This window comes from Ovis aries, chromosome 16 (genome assembly GCF_016772045.2).
Source record: "Ovis aries strain OAR_USU_Benz2616 breed Rambouillet chromosome 16, ARS-UI_Ramb_v3.0, whole genome shotgun sequence".
Taxonomy (NCBI): Eukaryota; Metazoa; Chordata; class Mammalia; order Artiodactyla; family Bovidae; genus Ovis; species Ovis aries.
Genome location: NC_056069.1, coordinates 22,727,061 through 22,747,509, shown reverse-complemented (window position 1 = coordinate 22,747,509; position 20,449 = coordinate 22,727,061). Strand labels below are relative to the sequence as shown.

Genomic DNA, 20,449 nt, shown 5'->3' with positions numbered 1-20,449 from the left:
TGATTCATTAATTTCTCTTTCTGATTTTTCATTGTTAGTATATAGAAATGCAAGTGATTTCTGTGTATTGATTTTGTATCCTGCAACTTCGCTAAATTCACTGATTAGCTCTAGTAACTTTCTGATACTATCTTTAGGGTTTTCTATGTACAGTATCATGTCATCTTCAAACAGTGAGGGCTTAACTTCTTTTCTGATCTGTATTCCTTGCATTTCTTTTTCTTCTCTGATTGCTTTAGCTAGGACTTCCAGAACTATTTTGAATAATAGTGGTGACAGTGGACACCCTTGTCTTGTTCCTGATCTTAGGGGGAATGCTTTCAGGTTTTCACTATTGAGAATAATGTTTGCTATAGACTTATCATATATGGCCTTTACTATGTTGAGGTAGATTCCTTCTATGCCCATTTTTTGAAGAGTTTTAATCATAAATGGGTGCTAAATTTTGTAAAAGGCTTTTTCTGCATCTATTGAGACAATCATGTGATTCTTATCTTTCAATTTGTTAATATGGTTATAACATTGATTGATTTGTGTATATTGAAGAATCCTTGCATCCCTGGAATAAACCCAACTTGACCATGGTGTATGAGCTTTTTGAAGTGTTGCTAAATTCTGTTTGCTAAAATTTTGTTGAGGATTTTTACACCTATGTTCATCAGTGATATTGGCCTATAGTTTTCTCTTTTTGTGTTGTCTTTGTCTGGTTTTGGTATCAGGGTAATGGTGGCCTCATAGAATGAGCTTGGAAGTGTTCCTTCCTCTGCAATTTTTTGAAAGAGTTTTAGAAGGATAGGCATTAGCTCTTCTCTAAATGTTTGATAGAATTCTCCTGTGAAGCCATCTGGTCCTGGGCTTTTGTTTCTTAGGGAGATTTTTGATCACAGCTTCAATTTCAGTGCTTGTAATTGGGTTGTTCCTAATTTCTTTTTCCTCCTGGTTCAGTCTTGGAAGATTGAACTTTTCTAAGAATCTGTCCATTTCTTTCAGGTTATCCATTTTATTGCAATACAGTTGTTCACAATAGTCTCTTATAATCCTTTGTATCTCTAATAGTCCTTCTTCATTTCTAATTTTATTGATTTGATTCTTCTCTCTTTTTTCCTTGATGAGTCTGGCTAAAGGTTTGTCAATTTTGTTCATCTTCTCAAAGAACCAGCTAAAACTAAAAGTTTCATTAATCTTTACTGTTTTTTCTTTCATTTCTTTTTCGTTTATCTCTGCTCAGATCGCTGATTTTCTTTCCTTCTACTAATTTTGGGGTTTTTTTGTTGTTCTTCTTTTTCCAGTTGTTTTAGGTGTAAAGTTAGGCTGTCTATTCGATGCTTTCCTTGTTTCTTGAGGTAGCATTGTATTGCTATGAGCTTCCCTCTTAGAACTGCTTTCGCTGCATCCCATAGGTTTTGTGTTGTCATGTTTTCATTGTCATTTGTTTCTAGGAATTTTTTTTTATTTCCCTTTTCATTTCTTCAGTAACTTGCTGGTTATTTAGAAACATGTTGTTTAATCTCCATGTGTTTGTGTTTCTTATAGTTTTTTTCTTGTAACTGATATCTAGTCTCATAGCGTTGTGGTCAGAGAAGATGCTTGATATGATTTCAATTTTCTTAAATTTACTAAGGTTTGATTTGTGACCCAAAACGTGCTCTATCCTGAAGAATGTTCCATGTGCTCTTGAGAAGAAGTTGTATTCTTCTGAATTTGGATGGAATGTCCTGAAGATATCAATGAGATTTATCTCATCTAATGCATCATTTAAGACTTGTGTTTCTTTATTAATTTTCTATTTTGATGATCTGTCCATTGGTGTAAGTGGGGTTTTAAAGTCTCCTACTATTATTGTGTTCCTGTCAATTTCTCCTTTTATGTCTACTATGGTGACTGCAGCCATGAAATAAAAAGACACTTACTCCTTGGAATAAAAGTTATGACCAAACTAGACAGCATATTAAAAAGCAGAGACAGTTCTTTGCCAACAGAGTACTGGTCAGGTCCTCCTGTCTGCTCTCAGCTAGTGTTCTGCATCCACGTCTGTCTGACGGTGTATTCCTGATGTATCCATGGAGAGAGATGTACTCCACATCTACCTATTCCTCCACCATCTTGTTCTCTTATGTGGTAGATTTTTAAGTCAAGTAATAGTTTACATTTGACATTTCTGTTTGGGCTGGATTGGTCTTCCTCTCCCTTACCTTTTTTTACTTAAGCTAAAAAATCTCTATTCATCTTTGAAAATACAGCTCAAGCATGACCTGTTCCTGGAAGTCTTTCTCTTTTTTCCTCTTGCCAACATAAGAACTGACCACTCTCTCCTTAGGTTCCCCATGCAAGCAAGCGTAGATTCTCATCATGAAGCCTACTCTACTTCTTTGCACTCATACCACCTGTCTCTTTACTTGACTGTAAAGTGTTTGAAGCAATTCTGTGGCATGTGATAGTGACAGAATTAATGATTGCTGAATGAATGGGCAAAGCTGGGGTTTTTACCACAGACTGAAAACATAGGTGGGGATTCCAGTAGTACCTATTACCCCATCTAGCCAAAGAAGAACTAAATAAATGAGTCTTCCTGTTTTCTTCTAGGCTGAAATTTTGGGCAGATTTTGTATATCTTAGCACTGGAATGTGCATACCATGTGCTAAGTCACTTCTGTCATATCTGACTCTGTGCAGCCCTATGGACTATAGCCCCCCAGGCTCCTCTATCCATGGGATTCTCCAGGCAAGAATATTGGAGTGGGTTGCCATGTCCTCCTCCAAGGGATCTTTCCACCCAGGGATCAAATCCACATCTTACATCTCCTGAATCTGCAGGCAGGCGGGTTCTTTACCACTAGGGCCACCTGGGAAGCCCTGGTGGTACAGGGCTTAGGGAAATTGCAAGATAATGTAGCAAAGAACTGAATAAGGGCAGCCTGGGCAAGGAATCGGTTCAGTTCAGTTGCTCAGTCATGTCTGACTCTTTGCAGCCCCATGGACTGCAGCACAACAGTCTTCCCTGTCCGTTACCAACTCCTGGATTCTCCTCAAATTCATGTCCACTGAGTCGGTGATGCCATCCAATCATCTCATCCTCTGTTGTCCCCTTCTCCTCCCACCTTCAATCTTTCCCAGGATCAGGGTCTATTCAAATGAGTCAGCTCTTCCCATCAGGTGGTCAAAGTATTGGAGTGTCAGCTTCAACATCAGTCCTTCCAATGAATATTCAGGAAGTCAGGAAGGTTGATTTCCTTTAGGATGGACCGGCTGGATCTCCTTGCAGTCCAAGGGACTCTCAAGAGTCTTATCCAACACCACAGTTCAAAAGCGTCAGTTCTTGGGTGCTCAGCTTTCTTTTTAGTCCAACTCTCACATCCATACATGACTACTGGAGAAACCATAGCCTTGACTAAACAGACCTTTGTTGGCAAAGTAATGTCTCTGATTTGTAATATGCTGTCTAGGTTGGTCATAAATTTCCTTCCAAGGAGTAAGCATCTTTTAATTTCATGGCTGCAATCACCATCTGCAGTGATTTTGGAGTCCAAAAAAATAGTCTGCCACTGTTTCCCCATCTATTTGCCATGAAGTGATGGGACCACATGCCATGATCTTAGTTTTCTGAATGTTGAGTTTTAAGCCAGCTTTTCTCTCTCCTCTTTCAATATCATCAAGAGGTTCTTTAATTCTTCTTCACTTTCTGCCATAAAGATGACATCATCTGCATATCTGAGGTTATCAATATTTCTCCCAGCAATCTTGAATCCAGCCTGTGCTTCATCCAGTCCAGCATTTCTCATGATGTTATAACTCCATATAAGTTAAACAAGCAGGGTGACAATAGATGGCCTTGATGCACTCATTTTCCTGTTTGGAACCAGTCTGTGGGTCCATGTCCAGTTCTAACTGGTGCTTCCTGACCTGCATACCAAGTGCAGGTTTCTCAAGAGGCAGTTCAGGTGGTCTGGTATTCCCATCTCTTTAAGAATTTTCCAGTTTGTTGTGGTCCACACAGTCAAAGGCTTTCGCATAGTTGATAAAGCAAGAATAGATGTTTTTCTGGAACTCTCTTTTTTTGATGATCCAACGAATGTTAGCAATCTGATCTCTGGTTCCTCTGCCTTTTCTAAATCCAGCTTGAACATACGGAAGTTCACGGTTCACATATTGTTGAAGCCTGGCTTGGAGAATTTTGAGAATTACTTTACTTGCATGTGAGATAAGTGCAATTGTGCAGTAGATTGAGCATTCTTTGGCATTGCCTTTCTTAGGAATTGGAATGAAACTGACCTTTTCCAGTCCTGTGACCACTGCTGAGTTTTCCAAATTCGCTGGCATATTGAGTGCAGCACTTTCACAGCATCATCTTTTAGGATTTGAAACAGCTCAACTGGAATTCCATCAGTTCCACTAGCTTTGTTTGTAGTGATGCTTCCTAAGGCCCACTTGACTTCACATTCCAGCATGTCTGGCTTATGTGAGTGATCACATCATCCTGATTATCTGGGTCATGAAGATCTTTATTTGTACAGTTCTTCTGTGTATTCTTGCCACCTCTTCTTAATATCTTCTGTTCCTGTTAGGTCCATACCATTTTTGTCCTTTATTGAGCCCATCTTTGCATGAAATATTCCCTTAGTATCTCTAATTTTCTTGAAGAGATCTCTAGTCTTTACCATTCTATTATTTTCCTCTTTTTCTTTGCATTGATCACTGAAGAAGGCGTTCTTATCTCTCCTTGTTATTCTTTGGAACTCTGTATTCAAATGGGTATCTCTTTCCTTTTCTCCTTTGCTTTTTGCTTCTCTTCTTTTCACAGCTATTTGTAAGGCCTCCCCAGACAGCCATTTTTCTTTTTTGCATTTCTTTTTCTTGTGGATAGTCTTGATCCCTGTCTCCTGTACAATGTCACGAACCTCCATCCATAGTTCATCAGGCACTCTGTCTATCAGATCTTGTCCCTTAAATCAACATCAAAATCAGATTGATTATATTCTTTGCTGCCAAAGATGATGAAGCTCTATACAGTCAGCAAAAACAAGATCAGGAGCTGACTGTGGCTCAGATCATGAACTCCTTATTACCAAATTCAGACTTAAATTGAAGAAAGTAGGGAAAACCACTAGACCATTCAGGTATGACCTAAATCAAATCCCTATGATTATACAATAAAAGTGAGAAATAGATTTAAGAGCAAGGAATAGGAAGCAGAAAAAAGTTAGCATTGGTTAGGACTCTTTTATTTACAATTAAATTAGTTGAGCTAACAGAAACTAGTTGACAGAAACTCAACTCAAATGAGACAAAGGAATAAAAGTAAATGTTCTGATCAGCATAACTGACAGGTCAGGATTCTGGCTCAGGCATAGCTGGGTCCAGTCTATACTCCCTGTTAGCCAGGGTCTATCACTCTGGCCCAGTTTTCCTCTGCAGCCTATGGATTTCTCACAGTGACTCTTCCCATATGAAAGCAAAGGTGATCACCAGAGCTCCCAACTTGGACTGTACATAGCCAGCACCTCAGTGGAAATAGAGAGTCTCTTTCCCGATACTTCTCCCAAATCTTTCTGCTCAGGATTGACTCTGTTGTGACCCAGTCTGGGTCCCAACTATCCCCACACAAAGCCAGGAGGCTAGAAGACCAGGCCAGGGTGCTGTGCCCACCCTGAAACCAGGAAACCTCATGGTCAAATCAATCCCATCAACATCCATGGGCTGAGTGTGGCTCTCAAAGGAAAATTGAGGTGGTGTTTTAAAACAGAGAAATGGAGATGTTGGGCTGGGAAAACAGCACATTTCCTGCAGTGGACATCTAGGACTTTGCTATCTCCAAAGCTACACTCTTCATTTTGAAAGAGACTTTAAGCTCTTCTGGGGCTGAAGAGCAACAGCCAAACTGGAGACATTCTGGGGGTGCTTCCCTGATGGGCTGCCCAAGGAGACTGGTACAAAACAGAGAAACTTTTTACATCATTTCTAAGTTTCAGTTGAGACTAGGGGGGAGAAGGGGAAAAGCCATCAGTGTGGGGTCTTGAGTAATAAAACAGAGAGTAAGAAGGAAGAGGAAAATGCTTGAGATGTAAATGTAATGAACAACAGGAAATAATTGAAAAGGAAGTGGCTTCCTCTCGTGTGTCAGGCCAGCCTTGGGAAGAACAAGAGAAGCACCTTTTCTGGAGCCTCAGCTGTTCTGCTGCCTTTCCAGCCGCCTCCTTGGAAAGAATGAGGCTTTAACAACCAGCGTGGTATTGGCGCTGGCTTCCACCCAAGCCTGAACAGTGCCCCCATTGAGGGACCCCGGGGCCAGCCCTGGATGCCTCTCCTTTCTCCTGCACCCCCTCAATGGGCCATTTGTGGGGCTAACAAGGACCGGGAGACACACTGCCCATCTTCTGCGAGCCCCCAGCAGCTGCAGGATTCCTCTACAGGACCCCTGCACATCTCTGCTAAGAGCCCAGCAGGATGGATGCTGGGTTCAGAAAGAGGTCCCTAGGAGCCTCCTAGATGGAAGAGAAAAATACTCCTCAGTTCTCCTCTCCCTTCCAGGCCTTTCTTCCATCTCCTGGGATGGTGTCGCTTTACCCTGCAAATATTTGGTATCCTGTCTTCTTGCAGGGTAGACACCCTCCCTGTTCTACTCTCCTTGCTGGTTGGGAGAAAGAAGAGAGACAAGGAATGAGCTGAGAGTTTATGATTGCAGCTATGTTCAAATAATCCATCTTTACAGCCCTCTTCAAAGGCAAGATAAAGATGACCTAGAGTGAAAAGGTGGCTAAAAAATTTCTATCAAACACCAAGATCACAGCTACTGTTTGTACTGATCTTATTGATCCCATAACAAGACAAAGGAATGGTAGAGAGCGATCTATTTCTCCAGCACCCTTTAGGTAATGACTGCTATTGTCCTGAGGAAACAGACCAGCATACTGTCCAGAGTAGGCAGATGAGGATGCATCGTCTGCAACTTCCTACCTCCATGGAATAGAAGGATGTGATTTTATATTTTCATTTAGGAGGTGCAAGTTGACCTCTGCCTAGATGTCTCCCTCCAAGAGCTTCTTCTTGCATATAAAAATCTCCCATTCTTGTAACACTGCCTTTGTTTGTAGGCTAAAGCAAGTGTCCATTTGTCCTAAGTTGCTTCCTGTCATGTCTGACTCTTTGTGACTCTCAGGACTGTAGCCCACCAGTCTCCTCTGTCCATGGGATTCTCCAGGCAAGAACACTAGAGTGGGTTGCCATTTGCTTCTCCAGGAGATCTTCCCAACCCAGGGATCAGACCCGCATCTCTTGCATCTCCTGCACTGGCAGGCAGCTTCTTTACCACTAGCACCACCTGGGGAGCCAAAAAGCAAGTGTGGTCGCCATGAAAAGAAGTGCTCCATGCTATTTGGTGGAAATTTATTGAAGTATCAATTTCTCAAAACCTCAAGTCTTATGAGTCATCAATATTGTGGTGGGATGCAGGTGATCCTGTCATTCCCAAAGTAACAGCTGGGCTAAAGGGGAGACGGGACAGCTCTAGAGACAAACTTTGCCTACTTAATAATGGACGGACTCTGAAAGGCAACCTAGAGCATCATCACACTTCAGTCTCCCCACAACCTCCTTGCCAGAAGGTTGATCTCTGGCCTCATTCTGCAGGACCAGGGGGCTTCCCTCCTTCCATGCCAGGGCATTTCACTTTTGAACAAATCTAGTTCATCACAGAATTTTCCTTTATTTTAACCCCCAAAGGATTTCCCTTGCAATCCTCAGACATCAACGCCAGTCTTAGACCAGTGCCAGACTGTCAAATTCCAGAAAACTCTTACCCTTTCTGATAAATATTTCCAGACAGCAATCATTCAGGACTCTTCCCAAGCTTTTCCTCTTTGGGCTAAATCATGGCTCCTGAAATTCCTGCAACAGTTTCCCACAGGATAGAGTCACTCAGTTTTTGTCTTGGACCCTTTTAAAGACACGGAATTCAGGAGAAGTTTGGCCAGGGTTAAAATAAAGGCCCACACTTAATAGGAGAATTCTAACTCCATGAATGTACTCTAAGAGTTGATGCTTGTCATGTGATATTGCAAGTTCCCGCTGAACTTCCTGGGGATAAAACTCATGAGACTTTTCCCATGGACATCTGTTAAGCCAGTCATCTCCAGTCAATTGAACAATTTTAACCTAAAATCTGGGATTCCCTGATGACTCAGATGGTAAAGAATCCACCTGCAATGCAGGAGACCCTGGTTCGATCCCTGGGTTGTAAAGATACGCTTAAGGAGGCCATGGCAATCTGCTCCAGTATTTTTGCCTGGAGAATCCCCATGGACAGAAAAGCCTGGCGGGCTGCAGTCTGTGTGGTGGCAAAGGTTTGGACACAGTTGAGCGACTAAGCACAAACAAGAGCACAACCTAAGATCTAATGTTCATTTCTTATAAAATTTTATCCTTTTTGTCTCAGTCCGTCAGTCTAACATGTGGACTTCTTTTAGGAATATTGATTCAGATTGTAGAATTTATGTAAGAGTAGTAGAATTTATCCTCAAATTTATGTAATCTACATACATCCAAATGGGTGTCCCCTATTTGGAATCAAATTATTAAGAAAAGAGAAGGCAACACTGACAAGCTCAGATGAATAGTCCTGAACTCAGTGTTAGAGACCTTCCAACGCTGTGTTAATACAAGAAAAATAGATTCCAGGATGCTGAGAACTCACTCCTGCTTTCCAGCCCAGAGACACCTCACATAAAAGAATACTCTACTGTTAGACAGAAGGAAGTATTTTTATGTTTTTCTTTAGTTGATTTTTGATAGGGGTGGTTGGTACTGGTTTCATACTATGCAAACATAAGATTCTAGGGATATAGCAGAAGCAATGGCTGTTTAACCTAGCTTAGGCATTAAGTAATGGGTCTCTGAGCTTTAAAGATTATGTTTTATTAAAACAGCCTTCTTGCCAAAATCCGATATGCTTCTTTCTAAGACAGATTCCCAAACCAAAGCTTATCCAATCAATATGACAATAAAAGGCTCATTGAAACATTATGTCTGTATTTTCCCAGAATCATCCAAACCTTTCCCTAAGAGGTGCTATGTTTTTATTTCCCAAGGAAAAAAGAGAACCACTCTATAAGTTATTTTCAGAAACTATTATGAATTCCACATCCAAGTTCTTGCAATCATATTTGAATGTTCAGTTAAGGCAGTTCTCAGGGTAGAAGCCTCCCAGGCTGAATGCAGAAACCCCTTCTGGCAAAGTCGTGTGAAAAATGTCTCAATCAGATGCTTTTTCTAAGCCATTCCCAAGCTTCACATCAAACAGAGGCTGAGTGTGAGCTGAAAGATGGCTGGATAATAGCGTGAGAATAAATAAGTCATTTATTTCAGGTTTCTAATGAAAAAGAATTTTCACTAAAAAGAAATGCACAGATAATTTCAGGTTTTGAACGAGTCTAATCATGGGGTGAACACCCAAAGGGAAACAAACCCAAGCAATTTTGTTATTTTGGGAGGTCAGGTCCATTGGACTATTAATCCCTTTCCTATAAGTACCTATTACAAATCATAAGTTGGATGATAGCTTACCTTGCCACATTTCAGTTTTATAAAGGGAAGTTTACTTCTCTCTACACAGAGCTTACCTTTTTCCCTTTCCAAACCCTGTTCAGTTTATCAATTGATATTGATACTCTTATTGATACTGATACTGGTACTCTTCTCAATCATTTTGTAGCAACTCTTCTGGTAAAATATTACTTCCCTCATCTAGTTCTAATAACCAATATCTTCCCACACAATGTCACCAAATCCATTCCTCACACTATCTCCTCATCCATCCCCTCCTTTATTTCCCTATTACTTTCTCTTGGGCTTCCCTGATGCAGAATCTGCCTGCAAAGACACAGGAGACACAGGTTTAATCCCTGGGTCAGGAAGATCCCCAGAGGAGGGCATGGCAACCCACTCTAGTATTCTTCCTATAGAATCCCATGGACAGGGGATTCTGGCAGTCTACAGTCCAAAGGGTCACAAGAGCCAGACATGACTAAACAACTCAGTGCCTCCTATTGGAGTGACATATAACGGGTCCATCAGGCTTTGGGGTTGCTCTTTCTTTTGATATCCATATATAATTCTTAGAACTACAGAAGGGTCAGCCACAGGATGCTTCCCCTGGGGGAGAGCCAGTCACCTCTCTCCTCAAACCCCTGGTCCAGGATCCTCCCAATCAGTCCTGACCCTCTTGTCCACTCTTTACAACCCTTTATCCTTTGTACACTCACTGTTCTTGCCTCTTCTATCAGTCACTGTCAACAGAAGTCCATGTTGCATGGACTAACGCTGAAGGTGTGGAAAATTTGGAAAGGAATTATTCAGTACATCATAAAATCTAACTCAGCTGTCACTGCTGCTAATGTCCATTTGTAAGGAATCCTTACCTGGCCAAGTTCCTGGGCATACCCTCAGAATGGAGTCCCAGCTACCACTTCTTCCTCACCCACCAAAAGAAAACTCAATCTTCCTCAATATTATGAAAAAGAAAACAACCCATCAAAACTCTACAGTAATTCAGCCATCTTGAAGTACAGGTATGTCTGTAGTCAGGTTTTTCAGAATCAGTTTCTTTTAATTTAGTAAAAACTTTTAATGACATAAAAATGCAAAAAGAAATAATGATATAAAAATGAAAAATTACTGGAGAATTATTTATTAAAAGTCAGACTATGTCAATATGATATAATAGCATTCAGTTCCTTAAGGTTACTGTGCTACCTCTAAAAGGAGCAGCCTCTGAGCAGATATTCACATCACCTTTCAGTTGTGGGAAAATTGCTTACTATGTAATGTTAGAGAAACCTAGGATCCAAATGGTATACAGAGTGTGATTTCAACTCTGTAAAAAATCTGGAAGAAAGCGTGCCAGATTATCAGTAGGAATTACAGGAATATGGGCGATTGCTATTCTATCGCTTCAGTTTTCTGTGCTTTTTAAGCCCGCTGGATAATCACTGTCTTTTAAGAACATGCAGACCATCAAGATTTGCATACACCAACACCTGCCTGACAGATGTAAGCCTGTTTTCAGGCTGAGGTTTAACCTAATCCAGAGGAAATGTCTCATTCTATGATTCTGCTCAGACATCACCTGTGAAGCCCTCTATGCCCACCCATCTTCCTCCCACGGGGCAATTGGTTGCTTCTTCCACCTCCAAACTATAATGCTCTGTACAACCCTTTTTAACACTTCTCACATCCGTATCAGTCAGGGTCTGTATCAGCTTATTACAAAGAAGCAATATAGAAGGAAATCACAAAAGATGGTGCACCCCCAGGGAATAGAAGGGGCTGGTACCACCTCTAGCCTGAAAGGGTAACAGGAAGGAGTGGTTCTCAGAGCCTGGCAAAGGAATGAGAGGGATGTTTGGCAGGAATTGGAACCAGCCTATAGCAAACCCTCAGGAAAGGAGCAAATTCACTCTCCTGGCTTCTTCTAAAAGTCTTCTGGTGTTTGTCAAGGGCTAAATCCAGCTAGAAGCCAAGAAGCAAGAAAGCTCTGTAACGTGATCTATGGATCACGGCAGCCTCCCAGGAAGAAAGCCGAGAGAAGGATGGTGAGTGGACCTGGAGGGGTAAACCAAAGGCCATTGCCTTCTCCAAAGATCTGGTACAGTCACACAATTTTTGATTTACAGGTGCAGCCCCAGTGTCTGTTACCTGAGGTCTCTCTTTCCCTTAATATTGCAAAGCATGCAATATTTCAGTGTATGGGCTGAATCTGCAAAGTCCAGACTCCTTGCATTTTCTCTCGAGTAGATTTCAGGGGATGAAACTTCTCCTGAGCTGGGCCTTACTTCATCCTGCCTGGCTTCTCCATCTGCCCTCCTCTCACTAGACCACTTCCTCCCGTGCTGGGCACCACCCTTCTTCCTTCCTCTTTCTCAAAGCAGTATGAATCCATGGATTACTGTATGTATCAGACATCTAACTGAGGGGTAGGGGGCAGAGTAGGCAGTTGCAGCACAGTGTAAGGAACAACGTCAACCATTTCGAACCATTTTTTCGTAAATATTTATCAACCATTCTCTGCTGTGAAGAATTTCTCATTTATGCTCACCACCATCTTCCAGGGACCCCATGCCCTCAAGAGCCTTCTCCTTCTAATGAAAAACCTCCAAAACCCTAAACTCTGTACCACTCTTGTCTAAATCTTGAGATATTTTACTGCAATGGTTTTAAAAAGTCAAACTGGATTACTTTCTAAATAAAAAGTTTTATTGGAACCAGGACCAGAATTAGGGTGAGGAAAGTGAGATAAGATTATACACTTGCAGGATCAGATTCTCTCTTCCTTTAAAATTTGCACCCTTTGTTCATCATGGACTTTTTTATTTTTTATTTTTTAAGTGTTACATTCTAATAGTATTTATCTTGATCACTAAGTTTTTTGGCATCCCCTTCTTTCTGCATCTAAGGCAAATGCTTCACATCACTTTTGTCCTGACCTTGCCAGTTCAGGAGGAGAGGGAAGGGCTCATCTTTCCACATTAAATATGCCCATTAAAGTGCTTTTCCAAACCAAAAGGTAACTCTTTTCCAAACAGAATTTTGAAAACAGCCAGTCAGTGTGTGTGTGTGTGTGTGTGTGTGTGTGTGTGTTTTGGCCACACCACACAGCGTGTGAGATCTTAGTTCCCCACCAAGGACCAAACTTGTGAAACAGGGTTGTGTTAAAAGCTCAGTGTCTTAACCACTAGACCACCAGGGAAGTCCCCAGACTCCTGCTGATTTTGAGAATAATTTCTTCCTGCTATCCCTCCCCATTAGACCATGAGATCCTCCAGGAAAATTCTACTTTCCTGCTTCCGTATCCCAAGTGCCTATATTAATAGATGAATTATAAATATTTACTAAATATAGAATCTAGGGCAAAAATTTGTAAGTAAGGTCAGTTTATTACTTGTTGAACCTATTCAGAGCTTCTCTTTTCCATGCTGAAATGAAAAATCTTAGAAAACTAGCTGGCAAAGTTTTAAAGAGCCTTCAATCTAATCTTTTCATTTCACGCATTAGGAGACAGAGGCTTATTTCCATGGTTATATTTGCATGGTTAATTTGCTCATGATTTACCAAGAGTCACTAGCATTTCCTACTGTCAGAGTGCCATCCTACCTGAATAATTTTGACAGCCTCCCACTGGAAAGATAGGAGTAAAAATTTCCAGGGCTTCAGGAAGTCCCCCCACCACCCTTATAACACTATCATCTCTCCTAATAGAAACCTAAGTAAGGGCACAGAAAGTGGAGCTCATCATGTGAGCACACACACGAGATGGGAAGTGGGAAAATTCCTGCCACAACCTAATGACCCGAGTCAGAACCAGGGTTTGAGACACAGAAATACAAACATTAAATGAAACTTTTCTATCCAAGCCAGAATATCTGTTTGCCCGAGGTAAAGGCATGCGTGTAAGAGCTACAGAGAGAAGGACACCGGTGCTAAGGAAAGTTTGTTTCTTTACAATGAACTCATTGTGTCAAACTGCTGAGGCACCCAGCAAGCTGACAAGAGTCCCTCACCCCTGTGCCCAGGACAGGCTGGCCAAAGGACATCTAGGGTGACAAGCCGCAAACAGTCAGCACTAATCTCTTATCCCGGAATAGCCCAAAGAACCCGTCCAACCTGACTGGCTGCCCTTCAGAAACGCCTTTGGAATTCTTTGTTCAGTCCTGCTTGGTTTACACTGGACTGTCTCTCCTGGGACTTCTCTGGTGACCTGATCTCCGGCCACGACAACATCCCCCAAGAGATCCACCAGCCCCTAGATTTGCCCAGCAGGGAACACAAATAAGATCCAATGAGAAGTAATGCATTCAAAACAGACGAGCAATGCATTCACACACAAGTCAGAGTTGCTGCAAAGTCTCTTCCTCACCGCATTCCCCAGGCAGAAAAGAGGTCAAACCGACCTTGAAGGAGAAACGGCCTTTTTTGGTCAGTTACCATGGCAACACCAGCCTTGTCTCCCTAGGGCACCTGCCCCTGGGGCTTGCACCTGCCAGCTGGTAGCCAGAGTGGCCCAGCAGCCTTAGTTCCCTGACATTGGGCTCATTTCACCAACAAAGGTGGCGGCAGTGCCAGTTGGCTTCATGCTATGGATACCTGCCCACTAAGCATTGGCCTGGACATCGGGGACTTTCACAAAGGCCAGCCAACAGCTGGCAGGCAGGCACCACCAGGTCACTGTCATTCTGGGCTGAGTTGGAGACAAAGGCTCTGTCTGTAACATGGTATCACCGCCCCCCACCCCCCTGCCCCCGGTGTTTTATTTTCAGCTCCACGTCCCTTCCTATGGGAGGACAATGTGGCTGAAGACGCCTTTCTTGGCTTTTTGTTCCTTTAGCGTTAACCTGCCTGTGTATGCTGCTGAGAAAAGCTCCCCTGTCCCATGTCTCGTTTTATTGCACATCAGAAAGCCACCCTCAGCCGGTGGTTCAGATTTGGAGCTGGTAACACAAAGCCGCATCAGACTTCCCCACCCTGGCTCTGCACCAAGGCCTCGGAGGATTTCTTGTCACATGAGGTTAGTGGAGTTTCACATCCTCTAAAGCAAGTCTCTGTTGAAACTCTCGAGTCTCACATGGCTTCAGCTCAAAACAACCACCCCACTTAGCTGCTCCCGAACTGTTTCAAGCATCGAATCAAGAGACTTGGGTTCTTGTTCAGCTTAGTCTACATAACCCTGAGCAATCACTGGTCCTCTATTACTTCATATGGAAAATTAAGGGCCAGTACAGCTGTCATTAGGGTCCCTTTCAACTCTTCCCTAAAAAAAATACCTTCGTTTTCCCTTTTCCCCTACTACTTTCTAAATATTTGCTAACCTGATTCTCTGAAAATGTGAAAATGAATAGAGATTTTTTTTTAGCTTAAAAAATAAATGGATATACATAACAATATGGATGAATTTCAAAATTTGAATGAAAGAAGTCTCACGAAAAGCTCTAGAACAAAACTAATTTATGGTAAAAAGAAATATAGGAAAGTGGTAACCTCTGGGAGTGAGGTGGGAGCAGGGACTTCCTGGAGAGAGGCATGAGGAACTTTCTGAGGCGAAGACTTTTATATCTGGATAAGGGTTTGGGTCACACAAGTGAAAGCCTTTGTTAAAACTCTTAGAATGTTCTTCTTGAGACAGATTGATAGAGGGATGAAGAGATAGGTAATAAAATAATTCTAACAAAATGTTCATTGTAGAATTTAAGTGGGTATATAGGTGTTCACGGTGTGATTCATTCACTTTTCTATATATTTCAAAATCTTCACAATAAAATATTGGGGGTAGGGGAATATGCTATAACAAATTACAAAATTCCCTTCCTACCCACTCTCTCCCTCTTCCTTGACTGTCATCTTTTTTCCCGCAAAATGAGTCAGTGGAAATGGCAGTATTTATTGACCTGAGTGGACAAGTCAACAGAGCTCTGCGGTGAGTAATTCCTTTATCACTGCCCATGGCCTTCAAGGAAGGAGGACACAAGTCCTGCATATCCAGAGCCCTTCCTTCCACCTCACCTTCCACTGCACAATGATCAGAAATGGGTTTCCTGTGAGGCTGGCTACCCGCCCACATCAGGGGTTGGTCTCTCTTTACTCCGCATGAATCTCTGTTCTGATTTTCAACATCCTAACAGCCTTAGAATGAATACATGCCAATTATGACATTTAATTTCAAATGAAATGGGAACATACATTTTTAGAATCACTCTGGAGGTATGTCAATTACCAAGAGACAAATTACAAACACATCTTTTACTAGACTCACTATGCTGCTACCCTACCATAAATAGAAATATCATAAATATGTTCCTGAAACACTGACTTTCTTGACCACTTCCCTTTAAGACTCTCAAAACACATTCTTCTTTGTTCCTTTTCAAGTTGATTTCTTCTCTCTGAAAATCTTTAAGCCAGACCCACACAAAAGAGCTTATGTTACTAATGTCTTTGCAGATACCACCAGTTCAGTTCAGTCACTCAGTCGTGTCTGATTCTTTGAGACCCCATGAATCGCAGCACACCAGGCCTCCCTGTCCATCACCAACTCCCAGAGTTCACTCAGACTCTCATCCATCATGGCACCACACTCCAGTACTCTTGCCTGGAAATTCTCATGGATAGAGGAGCCTGGTAGGCTGCAGTCCATGGGGTCACTAAGAGTCGGACATGACTGAGCGACTTCACTTTCACTTTTCACTTTCATGCATTGGAGAAGGAAATGGCAACCCACTCCAGTATTCTTGCTTGGAGAATCCCAGGGACGACGGAGCCTGGTGGGCTACCGTCTATGGGGTCGCACAGAGTCAGACACGACTGAAGCGACTTAGCAGCAGCAGCAGCAGCACGTCTATCGAGTCAGTGATGCCATCCAGCCATCTCATCCTCTGTCGTCCCCTTCTCCTCTTGTCCCCAATCCCTCCCAGCATCAGAGTCTTTTCCAATGAGTCAACTCTTGCATGAGGTGGCCAAAGTACTGGAGTTTCAGCTTTAGCATCATTCCTTCCAAAGAAATCCCAGGGCTGATCTCCTTCAGAATGGACTGGTTGGATCTCCTTGCAGTCCAAGGGACTCTCAAGAGTCTTCTCCAACACCACAGTTCAAAAGCATCAATTCTTCAGCTCTCAGCTTTCTTCACAGTCCAACTCTCACATCCGCACATGACTACTGGAAAACCATAGCCTTGACTAGACAGACCTTTGTTGGCAAAGTAATGTCTCTGCTTTTCAACATGCTATCTAGGTTGGTCATAACTTTTCTTCCAAGGAGTAAGCATCTTTTAACTTCATGGCTGCAGTCACCATCTGCAGTGATTTTGGAGCCCAAAACAACAAAGTCTGATACTGTTTCCACTATTTCCCCATCTATTTCCCATGAAGTGATGGGACCAGATGCCATGATCTTCGTTTTCTGAATGTTGAGCTTTAAGCCAACTTTTTCACTCTCGTCTTTCAATTTCATCAAGAGGCTTTTCAGTTCCTCTTTACTTTCTGCCATAAGAGTGGCGTCATCTGCATATCTGAGGTTATTGATATTTCTCCCAACAATCTTGATTCCAGCTTGTGCTTCTTCCAGCCCAGCGTTTCTCATGACACCATAGCAGACCTAATTCACAGCTAATTTCTTTGGAGGGAAAGAAATTGAAGGAAATTTAAAAAATACTAAGAAGGCAGAGTAAATCTATTTCCTCAGGGTAGAATTCATGATTTTTGTCTATTATTCTCATTGGCAAGTTAATAAAATCTGACAGAAATGCACATTTATTGAGTATCAGATATGGTCAAGGCCTTGAGTTACCCAAGGGATTAGTTTCTTCACTCCAAGCCAGTTTATAGTCTGATCCAGTGGAGGATTTCAAATATAAGCTTATACAAGGTTGAACAGTAAAATATTCAGATACTTGTTCCATGAAGCAGTGGAAAAGGTGTCCAAACTGCATGAACAATGAACCAAGGACTGGATGGTGGGAACTCTGGGAATTTAAGAAAGGACCTAACACCTCTGACACGAATGGAGCTCAGAGGTCTTACTTACAAGAAAGGGATTTCAGCTATGTCTGGAAGAATAAGTAGGATTTGGGGAATGCAAGAAGGGGAAAGACCACCTTGGGAAGGTAAGATTGGTAATTAAAGGGGCACTTCTGTTCTCAATACTTGAACACCAAAGCATCATTACATTTATTTACTTTAAATAAACAAGTAAAGCCATAATATGTCAGATATTGAGAAGTGCCACGGACAGGAGGTGTCGACTGAAGGGGTAAGGAGGGTAGTTGCTATGTTTTATATTTAAGATGGTTTTGCTGATAACCTGGGATGAAAGAAATGAGAGGGCAAGTTTTGTGTGTATCTGGACGAAGCTCTTCTCAAGCAGAGAGTCAATAGTGCAAAGACCCGAAGCAGGAAGAGGATCTACTTGAAACAGCAATAAAACCAGTGTGGCTACAACAGAATGAGTGCGGGTCCAGTGGAAGGGGATGGTGTCTGAAAGGTGGTTGATGCCAATCATGTGAGGGCTTTTAGAGCAATGGAGGGGCTCTGCTTTGTATGCAAGGTGAGATGGCAAGATGTGGCAGGTATGGAACAGAGGAGTGACTGGGTCTGATTTCTATTTAAAAGAATCACACTACCTACATGCTGAAAAACAATTGTAGTCTCTTATTGGCTATGACAATAATCCAGGTGAGAGATGATCATGGCTTGAACTATGATGGTAGTGGTAGAGATGGTAAGAAGGAGGAAGATTTTTGGAGGTTCAAGCCATGGGACTTCTTGGTGAATTGGACATGGGGTATGAGGAAAAGAGAAGAATCCATGACTTCAAGCTTTTCCTCTTGAGTAGCTCTTGGGAAGAATTGCTTCTTGCTTAAATGAGAAAGATTATGGGAGTAGTGGATATGGCTTGCGGGGGAGGGGATCATGAATCATGAGTTTAACACCAACTTGTTAGACTGGAGATGCTTTTTAGGTACTCAATTAATAGATACAACATATTACAGACATCCTATTAGAGATGTGTCTCAAGTATGCAGTTGAATATGCAATAGAATTCAGAGCTAAAATCCAGCCTGGAGATCCAAATGTTGATATTGTTAGCATCTGGATGATATTGAAAACCATGAGATCATAGTGAAGGTGGATAAAAAAGTAAAAGAGCCTTGAGACACTTCAGTGTTTGGAGGTCTGTGAGATGAAGAGGAACCAGCAAAGAAAGGGGAAGAACAGACCAACAGAGATACAAAGGTCAGAGACCAGTACCCCAAGTTAGGTGAGCTATCAACGTATCCAAAGCTGCTGGCTCTGGATACAAAATGAATTATAATGGGCAAAGCAAAAAGTAGCTGCCTGTGTCTCCTGCTGTGACATCTACATGCATGCATGCTCAGTAGTTCAGTTGTGGCTGACTCTTTGCAGCCCCTGGACTGTAGCCCTCCAGGCTCCTCTGTCCTTGGGATTTTCCAGGCAAGAATACTGGAGTGGGTTGCCATTTCCTCCTCCAGGGGATCATCCCAACTCAGGGATCAAACCCACATCTTCTGCATCCCTATTGCATCCACAGCCTCCTGTTAATAGTAATAACAGAAGAATAGTAATAATTAAGAACTACCGCCTAGTGAGCATCAATAAAATTCGAAGGATTGTGCTTTGGCAAATCTTGCATGCCAACTCTGATAGATAGATAGTAGCTACCTAGGTCATTGTGTTGAGGAGTCTGAGACTGCTTCTTAGCTTAAAGAAAAGGACTGAGTTGCAGGACTTCTCTAGTGGTCCAGAGATTAAGAATCCACCTTGTCATGCAGGGGATAGGGGTTCGATCCCTGGTTGGGGAGATAAGATCCCATATGCCGCAGAGCAACTAAGCCTGTGCACCACAACTCCTGAACCTGTGCACTCTGGAGCCTGTGTGCCATAACTAGAGAACCTGTGTACTGCAATGAATGATCCCACATGACATTAAAAACAAAAAAGATTTAGTTGTGATTCCTGCCACGGACATTGAGGAACTGGCCTCCTATTTGCCAGTTGTTCATGATCCCTGTAATAGGACTTTACATACATTTTCTATAGGGCTCACAACCCTTCAGTGGTGGTGTAATGAACACCATGTTACAAATGCAGGAACTTAGTTCAGGAAAGTTTATTGCTTGCCCTGAGTTGGCACAGCTAGATAAGGCAAAGGGGAGACCTGGCCCAGGTCAGCTGGCCTTGTCCCATGCTGCACAGTTTCCCCCCACCGCCGCCCCTATCAGAAAAGTGCACAGAATTTCAGATTCCCTCGGGTACACCCCTTCTAATTGAAGCCTATGCCACAGAAAGCATCTAATGAAAGGTATAAACTTCAAAAGTAATGGTTTCTTCATGCTTATATAGAGTATGGTCCAGCTGGATCCATGGACTGATTTAGAGAGATATGTTTGCAAATTTAAGTACAAGAGAAAAAGGAACAAAACATGACACAGGAGTAAAGTGATTTTAGCAGAAGTTTTTTTCAACCTAGGACAGTTGAAGATGACACAAATAAGAGCAATCAAAAATATGACTATTATAAGTCTTCATCATTCCCATAGCAACCTAGTAGTATTGCCTGCCAAAAAATAACTCAGTAGGCACCAAGAATTCTCAGCTTCTCTTTTAGCACCAAGCCCTTCCCACAGTCATTTATATTAACATTTGCAAAAGATTTATTTCCCTTTGATTCAAATAATTCCACATTCCCAAGAATATCTGGACTGGAGCATGGCCAGTTGCCTGCAGGGCCTGCAGCCGTCTCCCTGGTCCTGGGTAGCTCCCCGGGTGTGCATGAATGGCTCATTGTTAAAGACAAACCCACTGCAGAAAACACAAAACACAGAAGAGGAATCAGTCTCCTGTTCTGAGGACTAGTCTGGATTTTGAGCAATGAAACTGAGTGGGCGTGGCAAGCA

General features: G+C 42.3%; 1 long non-coding RNA gene across 1 annotated transcript in view; it reads right to left on the bottom strand.

Annotated features, from left to right (window-relative positions):
* Window positions 1-1,095: 1,095 nt before the first annotated feature.
* Window positions 1,096-20,449, bottom strand: part of LOC121816804 (uncharacterized) — a 35,119-nt gene continuing 15,765 nt past the window's right edge. Inside the window, exon 4 of the long non-coding RNA XR_006056512.2 lies at window positions 1,096-20,354. This is a non-coding gene — a long non-coding RNA (uncharacterized LOC121816804). The remainder of the gene's footprint in view (window positions 20,355-20,449) is intronic.